Consider the following 23,769-nt stretch of genomic DNA (forward strand, 5'->3'; position numbering starts at 1 on the left):
TTTCTTTCTCCTGATAACGACATCCTCTTGAGTAGTCACCGCCCGGAGATCTGAATGGGGGACTATTTTACCTCCGGAATATTTTACCCAAGAGGACGCCATCATCATGTAATCATACAGTAAAGCTGCATGCCCTCGGGAAAAATTACGGCTGTAGTTTCCCCTTGCTTTCAGCCGTTCGCAGTACCAGCACAGCAAGGCCGTTTTGGTTATTGTTACAAGGCCAGATCAGTCAATCATCCAGACTGTTGCCCTTGCAACTACTGAAAAGGCTGCTGCCCTTCTTCAGGAACCACACGTTTGTCTGGCCTCTCAACAGATACCCCTCCGTTGTGGTTGCACCTACGGTACGGCTATCTGTATCGCTGAGGCACGCAAGCCTCCCCACCAACGGCAAGGTCCATGGTTCATGGGGGGGATTCATTGAATTTAAAAAAGAAAATCCTGACATTAAAATTGGAAGATCAAAGTTTTGCGTGTTGAGACCAAGATGGTGTATTGTTGCAGGGGCGTGCGACATCCGTAATGTTTGTGTTTGTTTGTTTGTATCATCAGAACATAAAGTTGATGATAGATGGGGCCAATCTTAAGAGTTGACTATAAAGACCTTTTGGAAGTTATGGTATGCAATATTGACAGTTACAGTTGTATGATCAAGGGAAAATGTGAACATAGTTCAGGCAGACAAGCCTTATTTGACATGATTGAAGAATCTGAAGAAGACGATTTGATGCCTGACAATATAAAATACAAACAGTGGGTGACACAAGACAGAACTGAAATGGTGACACTCATAAAATCACTAGAAGAGTTTTTGAAGTGTTGGTGGCTAACCTTGAAAATCTGAAAAAGCATCATTTTATTGCAAAAGCTCAAAGTAAATTTTTGAAAGACAAAAAGCAAACCTTGGCAGCTGATGAATGCTTAGTTCTTGCTGACTTTTTGGAAAATTATTCCTTTGTTGTTCAAGATGAAGTACAAGGGCACCACTGGGTAAACAAACAGGCCACAGATCATCCATTTGTATTCTATTATAAAGATGAAGATAAACTAATGAGCCACATATTTTGTGTCATAAGAGACTACCTTGAACACAACACTACAGCAGTGCACATTTTTCAACTAAAATTAACAAACAACATTAAACAGCAGCACCCTTCCATAAAAAAAATGATTTACTTTTTGGATTGGGCAGCAAGTCAATATAAAAACAAAAAAAAAAAAAAAAAAATAACATCTCCTTTCATAAAGAAGATTTTGGGTTTGATGTAGAATGGCACTTTTTCACTTCATGCCGTGGGAAGAATGCTTGTGATGGTGTCGGGGGTACAACAAAGCGAACTGTCAGAAAAGCAAGTCTGCAGCGGACCCATGACAGTCATATCATAACAACTGAAGAAGTGTTTGAATTCTGTAAAAAACATATCAAAGGAATTACCTGTGTTTTTGTACAAAATGTGTGGAAATATAAGAAGTCTATGACAGTGTCTTGAAGGAAACATACAACACTTGTCAGAAGATTAAAGGCACTCGATCTTTTCATTGTTTTGTACCCCATTCACACAACTTACTGATAGTGAACTTCATCAGTGTGGAAAACTTGTACAACTGGTTATTCAAAATAAAGACATAGTGACTTGTGTTTATGATGAACAGTGGTGGACTGGCAAAGTTGATAATATTGACTGTCAAAACAAAGATGTACATGTTGTGTTGTATCACCATCCAGGACCAAGGGCATCTTTTTAAAAAATTGAGAAGGATCAAGTTTGGATGCCACATAAAAATGTACTAAGGAAGCTGTCTCCCATGAAATTTACAGCTGTGACTGGGTGAACTTATAACCTAACACCCAAACTGAGTGAAAAAATTTCTCAAATGTTCAGTGTGCGATGTAGTAAAAACAGATAACAAGAGAACAATACAGTTTAATTATATACTGTAACTAATATATTTTTTTCCCATAAGTCTAGATATCACAGATGTTAAAAAACGTACTTTTGACTTGTGTTTGTAATTTTGTTCTGTAACTTCCAGTTGAATCTCAAAGTTGAAATTTATACTGAAGTTTGATATCATAAAGGTCTATTAACTGTGAAATTTTCAGACTTTTATCAGGTCCCCCAACAAAGATACTGCAGCCCACACAGTGGAAAAATTAAAAAAATCCGTTTTTTTAAATATTTTAAAATTTTAGTGTAAGCTGCTCACTGTTGTTGTTGTTGTCTTCAGTCCTGAGACTGGTTTGATGCAGCTCTCCATGCCACTCTATCCTGTGCAAGCTTCTTCATCTACCAGTACCTACTGCAGCCTACATCCTTCTGAATCTGCTTAGTGTAATCATCTCTTGGTCTCCCTCTACGATTTTTACCCTCCACACTGCCCTCCAATAGTAAATTCGTGATCCCTTGATGTCTCAGAACATGTCCCACCAACCGATCACTCCTTCTAGTCAAGTTGTGCCACAAGCTCCTCTTCTCCCCAATTCTATTCAATACCACCTCATTAGTTATGTGATCTACCCATCTAATCTTCAGCATTCTTCTGTAGCACCACATTTCGAAAGCTTCTATTCTCTTCTTGTCCAAACTATTTATCATCCATGTTTCACTTCCATACATGGCTACACTCCATACAAATACTTTCAGAAATGACTTCCTGACGCTTAAATCTATACTCGATGTTAACAAATTTTTCTTCTTCAGAAACGCTTTCCTCGCCATTGCCAGTCTACATTTTACATCCTCTCTACTTCGACCATCATCAGTTATTTTGCTCCCCAAATAGCAAAACTCCTTTACTACTTTAAGTGTCTCATTTCCTAATCAAATTCCCTCAGCAGCACCCGACTTAATTCGACTACATTCCATTGTCCTTGTTTTGCTTTTGTTGATGTTCGTCTTCTACCCTCCTTTCAAGACACTGTCCATTCCATTCAACTGCTCTTCCAAGTTCTTTGCTGTCTCTGACAGAATTACAACGTCATCGGCGAACCTCAAAGTTTTTATTTCTTCTCCATGGATTTTAATACCTACTCTGAACTTTTCTTTTGTTTCCTTTATTGCTTGCTCAATATACAGATTGAATAGCGTCGGGGAGAGGCTAAAGTCCTGTCTCACTCCCTTCTCAACCACTGCTTCCCTTTCATGCCCCTCGACTCATAACTGCCATCTGGTTTCTGTACAAATTGTAAATAGCCTTTCACTCCCTGTATTTTACCACTGCCAGCTTCAGAATTTATTGTCAAAAGCTTTCTCTAAGGCTACAAATGCTTCTTGGAGACTGATGGTATATCTTGCTCACCAGATGGTAGAGTTTTGTCAGGACTGGCTCTCCCAAGGCTGTCAGTAGTTCTAATGGAATGTTGTCTACTCCCAGGGCCTTGTTTCGACTCAGGTTTTTCAGTGCTCTGTCAAACTTTTCACGCAGTATCATATCTCCCATTTCTTCTTCATCTACATCCTCTTCCATTTTCATAACATTGCCCTCAAGTACATTGCCCTTGTATAGACCCTGTATATACTCCTTCCACCTTTCTGCTTTCCCTTCTTTGCTTAGAACTGGGTTTCCATCAAAGCTTTTGATATTCATGCAAGTGGTTCTCCTTTCTCCAAAGGTCTCTTTAATTTTCCTGTCAGCAGTATCTATCTTACCCCAAGTGAGATGTGCCTCTACATCCTTACATTTGTCCTCTAGCCATCCATCCCTGCTTAGCCATTTTGCACTTCCTGTCGATCTCATTTTTGAGATGTTGTGTTCCTTTTTGCCTGCTTCATTTATTGCATTTTTATATTTTCTCCTTTCGTCAATTAAATTCAATATTTCTTCTGTTACCCAATGATTTCTACTAACCCTCGTCTTTTTACCTATTTGATCATCTGCTGCCTCCACTATTTCATACCTCAAAGCTACCCATTTTTCTTCTACTGTATTTCTTTTACCCATTCCTGTCAATTGTTCCCTTATGCTCTTCCTGAAACTCTGAACAACCTCTGGTTTAGTCAGTTTATCCAGGTCCCATCGCCTCAATTTCCCACATTTTTGCAGTTTCTTCAGTTTTAATCTACTAATCTACAGATCATAACCAATAGATTGTGGTCAGAGTCCACATCTGCCCCTGGAAATGTCTTACAATTTAAAACCTGGTTCCTAAATCTCTGTCTTACTATTATATAATCTATCTGATATCTTTTAGTATCTCCAGGATACTTCCATGTATACAACCTTCTTTCATGATTCTTAAACCAAGTGTCAGCTATGACGTAAGTTATGCTCTGCGCAAAATTCTACCAGATGGCTTCCTCTTTCATTTCTTAACCCCAATCCATATTCACCTACTACATTTCCTTCTCTTCCTATTCCTACTGTCGAATTCCAGTACCCATGACTATTAAATTTTCGTCTCCCTTCACTATCTGAATAATTTCTTTTATTTCATCATACATTTCTTCAATTTCTTCGTCATCTGCATAGCTAGTTGGCATATAAACTTGTACTACTGTAGTAGGTGTGGGCTTCGTGTCTACCTTGGCCACAATAATGCGTTCACTATGCTGTTTGTGGTAGTTTACCCATACTCCTATTTTTTTTATTCATTATTAAACCTACTCCTGCAGTACCCCTATTTGATTTTGTATTTATAACCCTTTATTCACCTGACCAAAAGTTCCTCCTGCCACTGAACTTCACCAATTCCCACTATATCTAACTTTAACCTATCCATTTCCCTTTTTAAATTTTCTAACCTACCTGCCCGAATAAGTGATCTGACATTCCACGCTCCGATCCGTAGAACACCAGTTTCTTTCTCCTGATAACGTCCTCTTGAGTAGTCCCCGCCCAGAAATCCGAATGGGGGACTACCGTATTTACTCGAATTTAAGCCTCACTCAAATCTAAGCCGCACCTGAAAAATGAGACTCGAAATCGAGGAAAAAAATTTTCCCGAATCTAAGCCGCACCTGAAATCTGAGACTCGAAATTCAAGGGCAGAGAAAAGTTTTAGGCCGCACCTCCAAATCAAAACAACGTTGGTCCATTGTAATATGAGACACAATTTAGGTCGAACGAATGACAGTACAGCTATAGTAGTTTGGTTCGAGTCGTAAGCTTAGCAGTTAAGCTTTACCAGGTAGCCGTTGCTATGCGTCAGGCACTCAGTTCATATTTATACGGGTACCCTTTCTTTTTCACGTACTTCGTCTGGTTTGAATTGATTGCTTATTTTTCCTTGATCTGATAAGTGCCGTTCTCTTTGTTATAGGTGTTTACGTCACTCAAAGCTGAAAATGCATTGCTGTACTGTGTCATGCATTGTTTGTCGCATTCTGATAATGAGTGTTTACAACCTGTTGCCGCTCGCGGCATGGCTTGCTTTTGTGCGTGCTACCGGCGCTTACAATTTTTTTTAAAAAAAAAAAAAGGGAGGAAATGTCTCATTAGCGAAACAATGGCAAGAGACTGCTATTTGTTGTTACTTACACTGCTGCTTTCTTTGATAATGATCAACAAGAACCAAATAATAGACTGCGTATGATTGAAGATGTTCTGAATGAGAGTTTAGCGAAAATTTTTCTCCATTTGAAAATCTTTGCAGACACACCTTTAGTACATTACATTCTGCACAGAAATTAGTCATCTTAGATATAAAAATCTAATCAGTTGCCGTACCTCATTTGTGAATGTATCTCTATTCAGCATAAGAATAAAACGAGTATAAACATGACATGATATGTATATTCTTCCACGCTTGCTGTTGTCTCACTCTAGTTTCGTAGTTTATTAGTCAGACAGGATTTAAATGAGATAGCAGCAAACACGAAAGAATACATGGCAAAATGTTTATACTCATATTATTATTATTATTTCCTTCACTTTCTCAGACGTTAAGTCCGGTTAAAAATGGAGTGACGCGGACCTTGATCAAGCGTCACTTCCTTTTAACTGTACGGTATGTGTTATATTGCATTTAGGAACTTTCGGGTAATTGAACATGTATCAATAATTACGGATTTCTGTAATTGTATATATATGTTTGGATGTAGCTGTATTGCATTGATGTACTGGTGGATATTGTGTGGTATGACTCCTGTAGTTGATAGTATAATTGGTATGATGTCAACTTTATCCTGATGCCACATGTCTTTGACTTCCTCAGCCAGTTGGATGTATTTTTCAATTTTTTCTCCTGTTTTCTTTTGTATATTTGTTGTATTGGGTATGGATATTTCGATTAGTTGTGTTAATTTCTTCTTTTTATTGGTGAGTATGATGTCAGGTTTGTTATGTGGCGTTGTTTTATCTGTTATAATGGTTCTGTTCCAGTATAATTTGTATTCATCATTCTCCAGTACATTTTGTGGTTTATACTTGTATGTAGGAACGTGTTGTTTTAAAAGTTTATGTTGTAAGGCAAGCTGTTGATGTATTATTTTTGCGACATTGTCATGTCTTCTGGGGTATTCTGTGTTTGCTAGTATTGTACATCCGCTTGTGATGTGATCTACTGTTTCTATTTGTTGTTTACAAAGTCTGCATTTATCCGTTGTGGTATTGGGATCTTTAATAATATGCTTGCTGTAATACCTGGTGTTTATTGTTTGATCCTGTATTGCAATCATGAATCCTTCTGTCTCACTGTATATATTGCCTTTTCTTAGCCATGTGTTGGATGCGTCTTGATCGATATGTGGCTGTGTTAGATGATACGGGTGCTTGCCATGAAGTGAAGTGTTTTCTTTTTCCAATTTACTTTCTTCGTATCTGTTGATGTTATGTGATCTAAAGGGTTGTAGAAGTGGTTATGAAATTGCAGTGGTGTAGCCGATGTATTTATGAGTGGTTGCCTTGTGTATTTTGCTAGTTTCTGCTCGTTCTAGAAAGAATTTTCTTAAATTGTCTACCTGTCCATAATGTAGTTATATATAAAAACAAAGATGAGGTGACTTACCGAACAAAAGCGCTGGCAGGTCGATAGACACACACAAACAAACACAAACATACACACAAAATTCAAGCTTTCACAACAAACTGTTGCCTCATCAGGAAAGAGGGAAGGAGAGGGGAAGACGAAAGGAAGTGGGTTTTAAAGGAGAGGGTAAGGAGTCATTCCAATCCCGGGAGCGGAAAGACTAACCTTAGGGGGAAAAAAGGACAGGTATACACTCGCACACACACACATATCCATCCACACATACAGACACAAGCAGACAGACAAGATATGTCTGCTTGTGTCTGTATGTGTGGATGGATATGTGCGTGTGTGCGAGTGTATACCTCTCCTTTAAAACCCACTTCCTTTCGTCTTCCCCTCTCCTTCCCTCTTTCCTGATGAGGCAACAGTTTGTTGCGAAAGCTTGAATTTTGTGTGTATGTTTGTGTTTGTTTGTGTGTGTCTATCGACCTGCCAGCGCTTTTGTTCGGTAAGTCACCTCATCTTTGTTTTTATATATAATTTTTCCCACGTGGAATGTTTCCTTCCATTATATTGTTGTCCATAATGTAGGTTTTTTATGTCTATAAATCCCCTTCCTCCTTCCTTTCTGCTTAATGTGTTGCTGAATGTATGTGATGTATTCTATATTTGTGGCATTGTGATCGTGTAAGTGTATTGAGTGCTTCTAGGTCTGTGTTACTCCATTTCACTACTCCAAATGAGTAGGTCAATATTGGTATGGCATAAGTATTTATAGCTTTTGTCTTGTTTCTTGCTGTCAATTCTGTTTTCAGTATTTATGTTAGTCTTTGTCTATATTTTTCTTTTAGTTCTTCTTTAATATTTGTATTATCTATTCCTATTTTTTGTCTGTATCCTAGATATTTATAGGCATCTGTTTTTTCCATCGCTTCTATGCAGTCGCTGTGGTTATCCAATATGTAATCTTCTTGTTTAGTGTGTTTTCCCTTGACTATGCTATTTTTCTTACATTTGTCTGTTCCAAAAGCCATACTTATATCATTGCTGAATCCTTCTGTTATCTTTAGTAATTGGTTGAGTTGTTGATTTGTTGCTGCCAGTAGTTTTAGATCATCCATGTATAGCAAATGTGTGATTTTGTGTGGGTATGTTCCAGTAATATTGTATCCATAATTTGTATTATTTAGCATGTTGGATAGTGGGTTCAGAGCAAGGCAGAACCAGAAAGGACTTAATGAGTCTCCTTGGTATATTCCACACTTAATCTGTATTGGCTGTGATGTGATATTATTTGAATTTGTTTGGATATTAAGTGTGGTTTTCCAATTTTTCATTACTTTGTTTAGGAACTGTATCAATTTAGGATCTACTTTGTATATTTCCAATATTTGTAGTAACCATGAGTGGGGTACACTATCAAAAGCTTTTTGGTAATCAATGTATGCGTAGTGTAGCGACCTTTGTTTAGTTTTAGCTTGATATGTCACCTCTGCATCTATTATCAGTTGCTCTTTACATCCTCGTGCTCTTTTGCAACAGCCTTTTTGTTCTTCATTTATAATTTTGTTCTGTGTTGTATGTGTCATTAATTTCTGTGTAATGACTAAAGTTAATATTTTGTATATTGTTGGTAGGCATGTTATGGGGCGATAGTTAGCTGGGTTCGCTGTGTCTGCTTGATCTTTAGGTTTCAGATATGTTATTCCGTGTGTGAGTGTATCAGGGAATGTGTATGGGTCTGCAATGTAACTGTTATTATTATTATTATTATTATTATTATTATTATGGTGGAGAGAATACTGCATGTGATTCACAATTCATAAAAGTTCCTATTAGCAACCGTCTTTTCTCACAGGTAGGAAAAAATTCAGAACGCAGAGTTGGCCAAATTGGCAAACATCCCAAACAGTCTTGCCAGTCGGATTTTCGTAGTGTATTGAAATGCTGCTACATTCGAAGATGAACAATACGGAATTTGTATTTACTTCGTTGGATAATGTATGAAAATGCAGTGTTTGAAACTCGGCGGAGAAAAAAAGCTTGTCTTCCACCTTTTTTTTTTTTTACATATATTCGACGACAGAAGTTAGTTGTGGCGGCATCTACCAACATTTTTCACAACTTCCGCTTTGCACTCGATTCTAAGCTGCAGGCGGTTTTTTGGATTACAAAAACCGGAAAAAAAGTGCGGCTTAGATTCGAGTAAATACGGTATTTTACCTCCGGAATATTGTACCCAAGAGGACGCCATCATCATTTAATCATATAGTAAAGCTGCATGCCCTCGGGAAAAAATTACGGCTGTAGTTTCGCCTTGCTTTCAGCCGTTCGCAGTACCAGAACAGCAAGGCCATTTTGGTTAGTGTTACAAGGCCAGATCAGTCAATCATCCAGACTGTTGCCCCTGCAACTACTCAAAAGGCTGCTGCCCCTATTCAGGAACCACATGTTTGTCTGGCCTCTCAACAGATACCCCTCCATTGTGGTTGCACCTACGGTACGGCTATCTGTATCGTTGAGGCATGCTCACCATTAATACTCTATAAAATGTAACTAATACTATACATTGTAACAGCAGAAAAAATATTAAACCTGAGAAATTAATCTTTCTTTTTAAAACTACTGTTCAAAAATTTAGTTTTTTAATGTGTGGCTGATAACTTTGAACTATTAAAGATACATTAAAGAATACATTCAACAAAGTGATAATGATGTTAATTTGTAGCCCATAGTGTGTTGAAGTGAATGCATTTTATCTGAAAGGCTTAGGACAATCCACTACAGAATAGTTGTAAAAAATGTAGTTGCTTGCAAATACGAAAAAAAGTGTGCAGCCTGGAACAAATGTGGCCACCATTTCAAAATAATAAACAATAAATATTTTAAAAAAAATTTGCAACTGCTAAACATTGGGGAATTCACCCAGCAAATATAAAATTTTTCTGAGATGGTCAAGCACTAATTATTTTTTTCTTGGACCACTTGGTATCAATTGACCCATCATGCTTACACAGTGGCAAGTGTTTGAATGTTACATTTCAAATAAGGAAATTATGAATGTAGAGAATACAGTATTGTGTTGGGTGTTAACTGTAATGAAATTTGATTGTCAGATGGTTATACAGGGCAATGCAAGGGCAGTGCATGTCCCGGAGTGCAGACTGCTCTTCAATTACTCACAAATCGTAGCCTGCTACGAGCAGAAACAACAACAAATAGATAAGCAAGCAATAATTAGATAATAAATTAATAACAAATAAGCTAATACAAAGGTCTATATTTTATGCATTGATGTTGGTCAGGGCTGCCAGCCCTCTCTTACCGTAAATATTGGGCATGCATAAATGGCCAAAGTGAGTTGTGACTGTGGAATGTTGTTTATCTTGGAGAGCAGGGATCTTGGCTTAACGGCTTGTATCATGAGAGTGATGTGTGAGAGCATGCATGCTCTCCTGCCCGCCTGCATGCAGTGCCAACTGGGTGGATGGATGTTAAGATGAAATTGCCACTAATGGACAGCCCCTGGGCCAACTGTCATATCCAAGTTCTGTGAGACTTACTGAGGCGAGCAGTTGCCTGAGTGGGCATTTATTTCCCAAGCACCATGTGGAAACAAAATGGTTCATACAGCTCAAACTCAAACTACTGACACAAACGGTGGACTATTAGGGACTGCTAACATCTAAAAAGAACTTCCTGAGAAAACACACTATAGGAACAACGGTAAAGAAAGTAATTATTCACAAGTGTGCCAGAATTTATTCATAGTAGTTATGAGGGAGAGGAAGTATCCTCTGATCCTCTGTAAAGACCTCCCCTTTCCTAATTCATAAACTTTGAGAAGTCCACGGCTCGTGGTCTTGAGGTAGCATTCTCACTTCCCGCGCACGGGGTCCTGGGTTCTATTCCCGGCGGGGTCAGGGATTTTTCTCTGCCTCGAGATGACTGGGTGTTATGTGTCTTTCATCATCATTTCATCCTCATTCACTCACAAGTCGCTGTAGTGGCGTTAAAGAACTTGTGGAGCGGCGGCCGAACCGCCCCGCGAGGGGTCTCCTGGCCACCAATGCCATACACTCATTATTATTATTATTATTATTATTATTATTATTATTATTAACTTTGAGAAGCAATTGTGGGATCTAAAAGGAGTAAAATGATTTCAAAATGATGCTCTACTGGTCTAAACAGCTGTGTCACAACAAAAGAACATTAAGAAGAAAGTAAATAGGTTACTAGGGAAAAAATGTGGCTTTTGCTATAACGTTTATCTCCCCCGACTAGCAGAATGTATCAAAGCTGGGTTATCATCCTTGGTTAGAACCTATATCCTATACCCTCTGAGATATTTGAAATCTAAAAACTTTGAACATACAACTGTTGATCGTGGTGGTGGAGCCATGGAATACGAAGCAAAAGAACACAGTGCATATCCTGCAGATTGTATAAATTGTTCAGATAATCATCCCAAGGGGAGCATGGCATGATGTGATTATGTCAAGGAAAGAAAGCAACAAGAAATGAAATTAAAAAAGAGAATAAATATGAGGAGACTAAGAAAGTCATGCAGGGTATGAAGTGTTCAGCATTCTCCACTTCCCTTTAATCAGCTCTTTTTTTAAGTCACGAAAAGTAGCACTTCAACCCAAACTCAACCATCAGAGTTTGCCACAAATACATGATGTATCAATACTAAACCCTCCCACACCCTCACCCTCACCCCCACCCTCACCCCCACCCTCACCCTCACCCCCACCCTCACCCTCACCCCCACCCCCACCCTCACCCTCACCCCCACCCCCACTCCCACCCTCAGCTTTATTACCACTAAGGGTATCTACACTGTGATCAAAAGTATATGGACACCTGGCTAAAAATGACTTAAAAGTTAATGGCACCATCCATTGGTATGGTGTTGGCCCACACTTAACCTTGATGACAGCTTCCACTCTCGCAGGCATACGTTTAATTTGGTGCTGGAAGGTTTCTTGGGGAATGGCACCCCATTCTTCATGGAGTGCTGCACTGAGGAAAGGTATCGATGTCCGTTGGTGAGGCCTGGCACAAAGTCGGGGCCAAAACATCCCAAAGGTATTCTATAGGATTCAGGTCAGGACTCTGTGCAGATCAGTCCATTACAGGGATGTTATTGTTGTGTAACCACTCTGCCACAGGCCGTGCATTATGAACAGGTGCTCGATCATGTTAAAAGACGCAATCACCTTCCCCGAATTGCTCTTCAACTGTAGGAAGCAAGAAAGTGCTTAAAATATCAATGTAGGACTGTGATAGTGCCACGCAAAACAAGAGGTGCAAGCTGCCTCCATGAAAAACACGACCGCACCATAACACCACCGCCTCCGAATTTTACTGTTGGTACTACACACACTGGCAGATGACGTTCACCGGGCATTTGCCATACTCACACCCTGCAGTCGGATCGCCACATTATGTACTGTGATTCATCACTCCACACAACGTTTTTCCACTGTTCAATCGTCCAATGTTTATGGCTCCTTATACCAATCGAAGCGTCGTTTGGCATTTACCAGAGTGATTTGTGTCTTATAAGCAGCCGCTCGACCATGAAATCCAAGTTTTCTCACCTCCCACCTAACTGTCATAGTACTTACAGTGGATCCTGAAGCAGTTTGGAATTCCTGTGTGGTGCTGTGGATAAATGTCTGCTTATTACACATTACAACGATCTTCAACCGTCCATGGTCTCAGTCAGTCAACAGACGAGATTGGCCTGTACGCTTTTGTGCTGTAGATGTTTCTTCACATTTCCACTTCACTATCTCATCGGAAATAGTGGACCTAGGGATGTTTAGGAGTGTGGAAATCTTGCGTTCAGACTTATAAGTGACACCGAATCACATGACCCTGTTCGAAGTCCATGTGTTCTGCAGAGCTCCCCATTCTGCTCTCTCACGATGTCTAATGACTGCTGAGGTTACTGATATGAAGTACCTGGCAGTAGGTGGCAGCACAATGCACCTAATATGAAAAACATGTTTTGGTGGTGTCTGGATACTTTTGATCACATAGTGTATCTTGTAGAGAAAGTACATTGGTGGTACAGGGGCATCAGTTTCTTCTTTTTTCCTTCTTCTTTAAGTGTCTCTCATGCAGACACAAACTTTTTTTGTGCTAGGTGGTTAAGCTCATTCACATGTATTTTGAATACATTCATCTTTCTCTGAATTACGGCAACCACCTTTCAGTTATGGTTTTCTTTTGTCCTCCCTCTCTACTGTGGTGATGTGTAGATATTAGGAGAAAGGACAGATGAGCTTTTTGGTTACTTCATTGGGATATCATTTGTCAGCAGAAAGTGACAGTGTTCAGCCATCTGATGATTTCAATACAATTTTCTTAGGCTATGGTTGGTTTTTCGCTTGGAGGTTATGGTGTTCGTATAGATAAATATGTTGACATTTTCAGCTTCTTTATGGTGCACATTTTTGTTTGCAAGACCTGTTAGTTTACAGAGGTAATTGCCCCTTTGTAGTGACTTTTGCTACACCTTGCCCTTTACCCTGTCTGCCAGCTTGCAGGCAGTAGCTGTTATCATCATGTGTCACTGAAAAACGCCATCTGCTAAGTGTAATTTTCATATAATGCCCCACTGCATAAAGAGGCTCTCATAAACCTTGATTAGACATCTCTCCAGGCAATCAATACTTGTTGGAGATTTCAGTGTTCAGCATGTGCCTTGAGGTTCTAACACCACCTACTGCAAGGGTAGAGTTCTCAATAGCTTCGTTATATCAGAAGACATTTGTTACTTGAACAGAGGTCAAGTAATGCATTTCAGCTCTATCATGGGTTTTATCTTGGTCATTGACTTTCCCATCCAGGTGCCTGTCCTTATGGATTTTGTAGTGGGAGGTGGACACTTAACCTCCACTAAAGCAGCCACTTCCCTATCTTGATACACTTTCCAGATAGAAAAGAACTTGAAAGGAAGCTGTCGAAATGGGTGCTAAGCAGAGTGAACTTGACAGTGTATAACCAAATAGCAACATTTGAACAGACAGACAGCATCCTGAAATGGGTGGATCATATTGCATGTATGATCCATCTTGCCACTGAGAAATCCATGTGAAAGACCTAAAAAAACTCTAAGATGCAGCATGTCCTATAGTCAAAAGACAAGTATCACACATCAGTCAGGGGCAGGTAAATGGCACAGTGAAGCTTCAAAGCAAGTACAGTGAAAGAAAGTAGGAAATCGCCATGACGAGCTATTCTGTATCACTGACAAGAATATGAGAGCCAATCAGGAGGGTCTCTGGTAAAGGAAGATCAACACCAGTACTGCCATAATGAATGCTGGGATTATTTTAATTTCTCCAGCTAAGACAGTAAAGGCAATGGCTAATTGCTACTATAATGTAACATCTAATGACAACAAGAGCCCAAATTCCTACACCAGATGAAGCTACTGAGAGAGTGAGTTGGACTTCAGCTCAGACAACCAGAAAGAATGCAACTGTCTGTTCTTTATGTGAGAAATCAAAAATTCCTGGCCTGTTGATAATGGATACAGTCCCAGGACCAGATGCTATTATGTATAGCAACTTGAGTACACTTACGTGGAAGGTTACCTAATTTATTGACATCCTCCCTTGCTGAGTGGTCATTCAGTTACAGTATGGGAGACATGCTTTCAAGCAGTTTTATACAGGAAAGTAGTGTCCTTCAAGAAAGTGTTTTAATTGTGGCCATCTTCAGCATTGCCATAAACAGGACAACTGTCACAATGAAGTGTTTGTTGAAGACTTCCTTGTTTGTCAGTGATTTTATGGTTTATGTCTTGTGTCAAACAATTTCTCAATTACTATTAGTGACTCAGAGACTGGAGGATTAGGCACAAAAGACAAGTTTTATGGATTAGGCACAAAAGACAAGTTTTATGTTTTCAACAGATAAACCAGTATGTTTTCATGTTACTTGTATTGTTGCCTTCTTAATGAGCTAGAACTACACTTTAATGGCTCCATTCACCATTTTCAGTAAGGTTCTTGGGTCTCACAATTGATCAAAGGGTCACATGACTACCTAACACACACAGTCTTAAAGAGCACTTACATGTGTAAGTGTGTCTGTGGAGAAATCTGGGGTTTAGACAGATCCAGTATACAACAATTTTATGAAGCATTTATCAAATCTCTTCTAAACTTAAGAAATGCAGTTACAGTTTAACTGAATCTTTCTACCAAAAGACATTGGATGTAATAAACACACTATTTGGGCATCAGACTGGCAATAGGATCTTACAGCACCAACCGTACATCTAGGATCTGTATTGAAGCTAGTGCTCTTCCATTTACTATCCAACAGTGGCTCCTAGCAGTGCAGCATGGCCGCGCTGGATTCGCCGAGCGGTCTAGGCGCTGCAGTCATGGACAGTGCGGCTGGTCCCGGCGGAGGTTAGAGTCCTCCCTCGGGCATGGGTGTGTGTGTTTATGCTTAGGATAATTTAGGTAAAGTAGTGTGCAAGCTTAGGGACTGATGACCTTAGCAGTTAAGTCCCATAAGATTTCACACACAGTGCAGCACGCCTCCAAAGCTCAGTTAGCCAAAGAACTTCAACGTCCACCATCATTGCTTGCCCTCCAGCTGAGCAACTGTTCCTGAACTGTCCATGACCAATAAATCTGTTAGATTTTTTGCAGAGAATCTGTTTTTGAGTACATCATAGGAGATATCTAGGTTCCCCCCGCCCGACTTTAGGAACAAGCAGCCACCTTGATTAATAGAGAGAGACAGACAGAGGATAAATTTTAAATTATTGCATACAAAAAGTTGAATGTAGCAAATTATGCCTCTCAGGATACACTTCTTTGTATTTTAAATGAGCACAGTAGTGACTGGTTTACTCAGATATCACCAAGCATGGGTACGTAGTTCAATGTTTCATATTTTTTCCATGCAACATAGTAAGAATCTGCCTGCCAACAGAATTCAGTCTCTTTGAAGCAGAATTGCGTGCTATCTTGATGGCTCTCAGATAGATGAGGTTTGACCTTATGAAGGTTTCCTTCATTTGATCTGACTCCCAGATCACATAGCAAAGTGTCTACAGAACGTTGTACAGAATGTATCTAGTTTTCTCTACAGAAGCAAGGTAAAGAGGTATTGTTCTGTTGGGTACCAGGACACATCAGAATTTGCAGTAATGAAATTACAGTTGCAGCAACCAATCAAGCTTGTGATAAGAATTCAGTGACATGTAAGGCCCCCCTAAGATCAGTTACATCACAACAGAAGAGCAGTGTATGCAAAAGAGAACAGCTGGAAACAAGTACAAATAAACTGTGGAAGATGTAATTGACACTCTGAACCTGACATAATTCTATCCACTCTTATGAAAAGAGAATATTTTAGCTCAGCTCCATGCAGGCTTTGCCCTTTGATTAGTGTTTTCTTCCAGCAAAAAAAAAAAAAAAAAAAAAAAAAAACACCTTCAGAACGTAACACATGTGGTGCCATATTTTAACTGAATGTTGTTTATATGCTGGCTCAAGGGCCCTAAATGGTTAGGCTGGAGATATGCACTCTATTTTAAGCAGTAATGTATCCGAGGAAAGATCTAGTGCTTCCATCTATATCTTCATTTCACAAAGTAATTGTGAGTCGTTAAAATAAAACTGATGGTGTTATGAGTGCTGCAGTGCAAGCTGTATACATCACAGGATGCTGAAACTTCATAGGTACATTCATTAATCAGTGGGCTCATGGAGTAAGCTGAAAAAAATAATAGTTTCACTTTCTTCCACCTGGTGAAAATAATGGTACTGTAAGCAGTTAGAATGTGATGTGGGTGCAGGGAAAGGGGGGGGGGGAACAATTGAACACATGATAATGGAGGTTCCGATACATTTATTGAGATATGGTCACAAGTTACAACACATGTTCAAATTGGTCTCCTGAGCCAGCAACATGCTGCATATGTTACATGGCTTGGTCGACAGTTGCTCACAGCATACCTGCTGTAATCAGAGCAATGTGTCTCTTATGCTATCTTTGATATCAGGAACAGTCCGGATACATCCCTTATAGATATGATCTTTCAGATATCCCTACAACCAAAAGCTGCATCTGATTAGATTGTGAGATCTTGAAGGCTACACATCTTCAAATTGCCTAGAGATGATTACTGAAGGTTTTGTGGAACAAATCTTTCACCTGGCAAGCGAAATATGGTGTCACCCCATCTTGTATGAAAATAGTGGACTGGTCACAGTTTCATTCTTGCATAGCTGGAATCGTGTGTTGCACAAGGGGGCCCTTATAACCACAGAGGTGAATAAGGTGCAGGCGGGGACGGCGCCGCCTGCTAATGCGAGCGAGGAAAGCTGGAGCCGGCTGACTGGTGGTGCACTTTCTTGAAGGACACTACTTTCCTGTATAAAACTGCTTGAAAGCATGTCTCCCATACTGTAACTGAATGACCACTCAGCAAGGGAGGATGTCAATAAATTAGGTAACCTTCCACGTAAGTGTACTCAAGTTGCTATACATAATAGCATCTGGTCCTGGGACTGTATCCATTATCAACAGGCCAGGAATTTTTGATTTCTCACATAAAGAACAGACAGTTGCATTCTTTCTGGTTGTCTGAGCTGAAGTCCAACTCACTCTCTCAGTAGCTTCATCTGGTGTAGGAATTTGGGCTCTTGTTGTCATTAGATGTTACATTATAGTAGCAATTAGCCATTGCCTTTACTGTCTTAGCTGGAGAAATTTAAATAATCCCAGCATTCATTATGGCAGTACTGGTGTTGATCTTCCTTTACCAGAGACCCTCCTGATTGGCTCTCATATTCTTGTCAGTGATACAGAATAGCTCGTCATGGCGATTTCCTACTTTCTTTCACTGTACTTGCTTTGAAGCTTCACTGTGCCATTTACCTGCCCCTGACTGATGTGTGATACTTGTCTTTTGACTATAGGACATGCTGCATCTTAGAGTTTTTTAAGGTCTTTCACATGGATTTCTCAGTGGCAAGATGGATCATACATGCAATATGATCCACCCATTTCAGGATGCTGTCTGTCTGTTCAAATGTTGCTATTTGGTTATACACTGTCAAGTTCACTCTGCTTAGCACCCATTTCGACAGCTTCCTTTCAAGTTCTTTTCTATCTGGAAAGTGTATCAAGATAGGGAAGTGGCTGCTTTAGTGGAGGTTAAGTGTCCACCTCCCACTACAAAATCCATAAGGACAGGCACCTGGATGGGAAAGTCAATGACCAAGATAAAACCCATGATAGAGCTGAAATGCATTACTTGACCTCTGTTCAAGTAACAAATGTCTTCTGATATAACGAAGCTATTGAGAACTCTACCCTTGCAGTAGGTGGTGTTAGAACCTCAAGGCACATGCTGCACACTGAAATCTCCAACAAGTATTGAGATGTCACTGTACACCCAACAGACTCACGAGGTGTCATTTCCTTGAATAAAAATGAACTGGTAATGAAGGTGCTTGTGGAAGCACACCACACAGTCACATAAGCAGAGTGCAGAGGATGTTCCTGCACATGTGGCAGAATAGAACCTCATATGAGACAGTTCTGTGTATTTAAGGCATCACACAGAGTAAAATGTGCCTCGTCCATCCAAAGAATTTTCCCTGGCCACATGTCATTCATTTCCATGCATGTCAAAAAATGAAGAGCAAAGTCATGACATTATAGACTATTTTGGGGCTTCATTTGGTGAATGTTCTGTATCGGTAGGGAAAAGCATTTGACCTGTTTACCAGGAGAGACAGTTCCTGTGACACAGCTTGAGCACTGGCTGCAGAATTTGAGGCATTTGTTGCACAGTCAGCTACAGGTACAGCAACTTCATCAGCTGCCATAGGAATGGGCCACCTCCCTCTCCCTGTTGCGCATCCTAATTCACCTGTTTCTTCAAATTTCTTGATCATATTCTTTAGCCCATTTATTGTAAAGGGGCCTCTTTGCAGCTGTTTCTGTTGGCAATACTCCCACTTTGCAGCACTACTCTTGCTGCAGTTCTGATAAAACAAATTCACATCTACATCCATCAATACTCTGCAAACCACTGTGAAGTGCATGGAAGAGGGTACATTCCATTGTACCAGGTACTAGGATTTCTCTCTGTTCCATTCACATATGGAATGGGGGATGAATGATTGTTAGAATGCTTCTGTGTATGTTGTAGGTAGAATCATCATTTAAAGCCAATTCTTGAAACTTTGTTAGTCGACTTTCTCAGGCTAGTTTACATCAGTCTTCATGAGCGAGCCAGTTCAGTTCCTTCAACATCTCGGTGACCCTCTCCCATGCGTCAAACAAACCTGTGGCCAGAATGAGGTTTTCACTCTGCAGCGGAGTGTGTACTGATATGAAACTTCCTGGCAGATTACAACTGTGTGCCAGATCGAGACTCGAACTCGGGACGTTTGCCTTCCGCGGGAAAGTGCTCTACCAACTGAGCTATCCAAGCACGACTCACGCCCCGTCCTCACAGCTTTTACTTCCGCCAGTACCTAGTCTCCTACCTTCCAAACTTTACAGAAGCTCTCCTGCGAACCTTGCAGAACTAGCTCTCCTGAAAGAAAGGATATTGCGCAGACATGGCTTAGCCACAGCCTGGGGGATGTTTCCAGAATGAGATTTTCACTCTGCAGCGGAGTGTGTGCTGCCCGTGAATGGCAAACATCCCGAGTTCGAGTCTCGGTCCGGCACACAGTTTTAATCTACCAGGAAGTTTCATATCAGGAAGTTTCATATCAGGTCACACTCCGCTGCAGAGTGAAAATCTCATTCTGGAAACATCCCCCAGGCTGTGGCTAAGCCATGTGTCCGCAATATCCTTTCTTTCAGGAGTGCTAGCTCTGCTAGGTTTGCAGGAGAGCTTCTGTAAAGTTTGGAACGTAGGAGACGAGGTACTGGCAGAAGTAAAAGCTGTGAGGATGGGGTGTGAGTCATGCTTGGGTAGCTCAGATGGTAGAGCACTTGCCCACGAAAGGCAAACGTCCCGAGTTCGAGTCTCGGTCCGGCACACAGTTTTAATCTGCCAGGAAGTTTCAAACCTGTGGCCATTCATGCTGCCCTTCTCTGTATGTATATATTTGATATCTCCTATTAGTCCTATTTGGTAGGTTCCCATAGACTTGAACAATATTCTAGAACTGGTCACACGAGTGATTTGTAACCAATCTCGCATGTAGACTGATTGCATATCCCCAGTATTCTGCCAAAAAATGGAAGTCTGCCACTCACTTTTCCCACAACTGAACTTCTGTTGTCATTCCATTTCATATCCCTACAGAGTGTTACACCCAGATATTTGTATGAGTATATTCCAGTTCCAACAGTGACTCATTGATATTATAGTTGTGGGATACTATGGGCTTTTTTTTTTTTTTTTTTTTTTTTTTTTTTTTGGAAGTACACAATTTTAAAATTCTGCACATTTAAAGCAAGTTGCCAATCATTGCACCTCTTTGAAATCTTATCAATGTCTGGCTGAATATTTATCCAGTTTCTTTCAGACAATTCTTAGTTATAGATAATTGCATCATCTGCAGAAAGTCTGAGGGTACTATTAATATTGTTTGCAAGGTCATTAATATACAACATGAACACCAAGTGTCCCACACACTTTCCTGGCGCACACCTGATGTTACTTTTACATCTGATCATAACTCTCCATCCAAGATAACTTGCTGTGTCCTTCCCACCAAAAAATCCTCAATCCAGTCACAAAATTCATTTAATACCCCATCTGATTGAACCTCTGACAAAAATAATAGATGTGGCACTGAGTCAAATATTTTTCGCAAATCAAGAAATACTGTATCTATCTGATTGCTTTGATCCAAGGCTTTCGGTATGTCGTATAGGAAAAGTATGAGTGGAGTTTCACATGATTGATGTTTTTGGAATCTGTGCATGTTGGCATGGAGAAGGTCTTTCTTTTAAAGATACCTCATTATGTTTTAGCTCAGAATATGTTCTAAGATTCTACAACAAATTGATGTCAAGGATATCGGACGGCAGGTTTGTGGATCACGAGTTCTTGTAGAATGGTGTTACCTGGGCTTTCTTCCAACTACTGGGCACAGTTTTCTGTTAAAGGGATCTGTCATAGATTATAGATAGAAGAGAGGCCAACTCAGCTGCAAAATCGCTGTAGAATCTGATAGGGATTCTGTTGGGCACTGGAGCTTTGTTCAATTTTAATGATTTCAGCTGTTTCTCAACACTATTGACACTAATACTTATTTCACTCCTCATTTCAGTGATATGAGGTTCAAATTAGAGCTAAGCATTTCAGCTTGTGGTTTCCTACTCTCAATTTCAGTTCCTGTCTCATTTGATTGGGACTGGACATTAACTTTGGTGCCACCAACAGCCTCTACATATGACCAGATTTTCTTGGGTTCTGCTACAGTAACGATGAAGACTTCACATATTGCTGTCTTGACAGCCATGCGCGTTTCATCCAGTATCTCTATGTATAGCCCTACACTTTGGTTTACAGTTATTATGCAGCAATCTCTGTTTCTTTAGAAGGTTCTTTACAGTAACTGTAAACCATGGAGGGTCCCTTCCATTATGAACTGTTCTACTGGGTACATATCTATTCAGTGTGTGGTCAATTATTTTTTTAAACTCGATCCATAGTTCCTCTACATCCTCTTGACCTATGCTGAAAGTTTAAAGTTCCTCGTTAAGGTATGATAGTTTCGATGTGGACATCTACAATGAAGCTGTGTCTATTTGTTGTCATTAAGGTGCGTTTACACTGCCATTTGTATCGGCACATGTACGAGAACATGTATATGCGACTTTGCGACATGTATCGCGACTTGTATGAGTTGACAAGTATCAACCTCATACATGTATGAGCGTGCGTTTACACTGGTTGATATGAATCACTGTGCGATAGCTTTCGACGACGATTTGGAAGATTTCACATTTTTATGTGTTGGTACACTTGCTCTTTTGGAAGATGATAGGAAGAAAAGGCGGAGGAAGCGTAGATGGTGGCAGAGAGAGTTTCTCGCGAATTAACGCTAAAGGATGGCGCATATTTTAGAAATTATGTTAGGATGAGTATGGAGGATTTCCGCGGTTTGTTATCACTTGTGGCTCCTCTTGTGTCCAAAACCAACACAAACTTTCGGGAAGCGATTCCACCAGAGGATCAGTTGGCAGTAACACTCCGTTTTTTGGCCACTGGGGATTCCTCTTGAAACGAAGATTTCATTACAAAACATTTGCATTGTCGCGTGATTGCTAATGCCAACGTCTCACACACGATTGTCGGCATCCGCTGTCAACATTATCACGCGAGGCCGCCGGATTAATAGCAAAAAATTGATATACGTGCCAGATGCATGAAAAAATTATAGAATGTATTACATACTCTGATATATATAAAACTTTTACCTTCACTTCTTGGAATAAAACTTGCACAGTAGCCTCGCAAACACGAAGAATAATGTTGCATATGGCACTTTTTGATGTTCTATGCAGATACATTAACGTCGAAACGATAGTCGGCACCTCCAAAACTCAAACAGCCGCCAAAGAGCCTGATAACTACGCATGCGCTAATCGTCAAAATAAGCGGCAGGCGACAAGATGACAGGAAATGATGGTACTGCGCATGCGCGAGTTCTTCAAATGTCGCTCATACATGTCGCGTATATGGCCAAAAAGCGATATACAAAATGTATACGCGACATGTATGAGCTCGAGGGTCCGCATACAAGTTCCGTGAATTTTTGTATGAGGTGATGTATCGCGATATGTCAAATTGACATGTCGCTCATACATGTCGCGATACATGTATCCCAGTGTAAACGTACCTTTAGATCCAATATATTTCCATCATGATGCAGGGTTCCTAATTATCTGTTCTAGGCAGTTTTCAGAAAGTCATTCAGTAATGTTTCACAGGATGTCTTGTCGTGCCCACCAGTAACAAAACTGTAACTTTCCCAATTGATTGATGGATAATTAAAATCTCCACCGATGATTATGGTATGATTGGGGACTTATGTACACATGAACTGAGGTTTTCTGTAAAGTTTTTGGTTACATCAGGAGATGAATCTGGTGGGTGGTCGAAGGGCCCAGTTGCTCGTTTTATGCCCGTCCCTGATACTGAGTCTTGCCCAAACAATCTCACATGCAGTTTCCTGTCTACTGTGAGAAATACACCACCTCCATTTCCCATTAGCCTTTCCTTTTGATATACAATTAAGCGTTCCCCAGAAATCTCACCACTATCAATTTCGGGTTTCAAACAATTTTCTGTATATAGTATTATGTGAGCTTCATTCTTTTTTTAGGAGTACTTCAGTCTCTGGAACTTTGTTGCAGATGCTTCGACAGTTAACCGCCAGGATTTTAATACTCTCACTTACCAGCAGTACATGGTCTTTCTTTTCAATAGCAATTGCATTTTGTACAGAAAACGTCAGCCTCCTTAACCCTTTACTCCAACAGTCACGCCACAAAAAAATAACCATATGTTGTAAAGTGCCAGACAGCATACTGACATCCAAACAGGAAACATTTCACATTCTCACTGCTTACAGTGAGTGTGATATTTTGACCTGTGGCAGGGAATGGAGCCATGTTCCCCGCCCCCTCACCCCTACCCCCAGCGTACTCTATGAACGCCTGATTAAAGAACATATATATGATGATGTTTCAGCATCCTGTGACACATAGTCTCCACTGCAACACTTGGAACATAGTCAGTTTAATTATAACCACCTGGTATTTTATGTTAAGTCCCATAATTTTACTTAAGTAAAAAGGCGTTGTCGCTACTGTTATAGAGGTCG

At 40.1% G+C, this 23,769-nt stretch overlaps 1 protein-coding gene across 4 annotated transcripts in view; it reads left to right on the forward strand.

Annotated features, from left to right (window-relative positions):
- Positions 1–23,769, forward strand: part of LOC126482852 (DDB1- and CUL4-associated factor 11) — a 134,189-nt gene that overhangs the window by 54,116 nt on the left and 56,304 nt on the right. The window lies entirely within an intron of this gene.

The sequence above is a fragment of the Schistocerca serialis genome, chromosome 1, assembly GCF_023864345.2.
Source record: "Schistocerca serialis cubense isolate TAMUIC-IGC-003099 chromosome 1, iqSchSeri2.2, whole genome shotgun sequence".
NCBI lineage: Eukaryota > Metazoa > Arthropoda > Insecta > Orthoptera > Acrididae > Schistocerca > Schistocerca serialis.